Below are 1,747 nucleotides of genomic sequence, written 5' to 3'. Positions count from 1 at the left end.
AATACACCGCGGCACGCCATATGAGTCTTCCTGGTAACTGTACTTCCAACCAGTGCAATTAGCTTCGTGCTTGCTTCATAATTCGTAAGATCCAAGTTCGCTCACGGAGGTGAGTAATAATTTTTTTTTTTTAATAAGTGTTTTTATTTATTTTTATTTATTTTTGATGATATTGATATAGTATGCAAATTTTTGAAATAGAAAATTTAATTTAATATCACATTCTAAACATTAATTTAAATTTAATTTTAAGGGAATTTTAATTCAAGTAATAATATTTGAAATAATAAATAAATAATAATAATATATAAGTTATTTGTAATGGATAACATATAAAGGCAACGTATCTAAATTTTCAAATTGTTTAAATTTAAAATATATATTATTATTATTATTTATTTATTATTTCAAATATTATTACTTGAATTAAAATTCCCTTAAAATTAAATTTAAATTAATGTTTAGAATGTGATATTAAATTAAATTTTTTATTTCAAAAATTTGCATACTATATCAATATCATCAAAAATAAATAAAAATAAATAAAAACACTTATTAAAAAAAAAAAATTATTACTCACCTCCGTGAGCGAACTTGGATCTTACGAATTATGAAGCAAGCACGAAGCTAATTGCACTGGTTGGAAGTACAGTTACCAGGAAGACTCATATGGCGTGCCGCGGTGTATTTGGGATATGGCCAATTTTCACAAATTTATTACTCCGAAACTAAGGCCTATTCAATCAAACGCCGGGACACGTATCTTTTTTTTCATTTCCAGAATAATTAAAAAAACCGGGGTCGAAATCCCGGTGTGAGTCACCTGGTCCTCCCCTTGTCAGACAAAAGTTATATGGTTCGATAGAGGACATAAAAAGGTACCATTGGTTTGACCTTGCGTGGCGTCGCCACGTCAAGTCGAGGTCAACTTTGTTTTTTTAAATAGAAATATATATCTTTTATTACGGAATTTTATTTTACATAAAGAAATAAACAACTTTTGTTTGAAAACATTTTTTATATGACCTCTATTTTTTAAGATATTTACGGAAATATCTACAAAATTATTGGTTTCAATAATTTTTTACTCGAATTCTATCAACTTTACCGAAAAATATCGAAAGATAAAAATTGTTTATTTTTTTATCGTAGAGGTCTGAGAATTTTCTCAGAAATTTTTAATTAACTTTTTAGTATTTCAAGAAAATGCAAGAAAATGCAGTACTAAGAAGTTAATTAAAAATTCTGAAAAATTTTTTAGATCTATATGAGAAGAAAATAGAAAATTTTTATCTCTTGCTATTTTCGGTAAAGTTGATAGAATTCAATAAAAAATTATTGAAACCAATAATTTTGACATTAACCTAAGGACAATTAGAGTTCACGCACAGTGAACTGTAATTGTTGGTTATATAGTGCTATTATAAACTATTAAAACATAGTGACACAATCTCGCCATGAGAACAAATTTTAATAAATATCATACGCGTTTCGGTCTCACTTCACAGACCCTCTTCAGTGATTACAAATAATGTTAGTGTCGCAAAAAATAAAAAATCGTAAAAGTTAGCGTTAACATTGGTTGTTACAGAATTGTCGCTACAAATTTTTTTGTCTACGGGATTCGGAAGCACAAACATAATATATCATTAACACAATGAAATGTTTCATTTTCGGAAACTACCGGCAATTTATTCCGAGACTGGTCACTCCATCGCACGTACTAAGATGCTGTGGTATGATCATC

General features: G+C 28.0%; 1 protein-coding gene across 12 annotated transcripts in view; it reads left to right on the top strand.

Annotated features, from left to right (window-relative positions):
- The window catches only part of LOC116846699 (rho guanine nucleotide exchange factor 11), a 660,614-nt gene that overhangs the window by 311,621 nt on the left and 347,246 nt on the right, over positions 1-1,747 (top strand). The window lies entirely within an intron of this gene.

This window comes from Odontomachus brunneus, unplaced genomic scaffold, assembly GCF_010583005.1.
Source record: "Odontomachus brunneus isolate Ranch 3 - 2012 unplaced genomic scaffold, Obru_v1 Obru_scaffold_067, whole genome shotgun sequence".
NCBI classification, from domain to species: Eukaryota; Metazoa; Arthropoda; class Insecta; order Hymenoptera; family Formicidae; genus Odontomachus; species Odontomachus brunneus.
The sequence above is the reverse complement of the archived record's forward strand: the minus strand, read 5'-3'. Positions and strand labels throughout refer to the sequence as shown.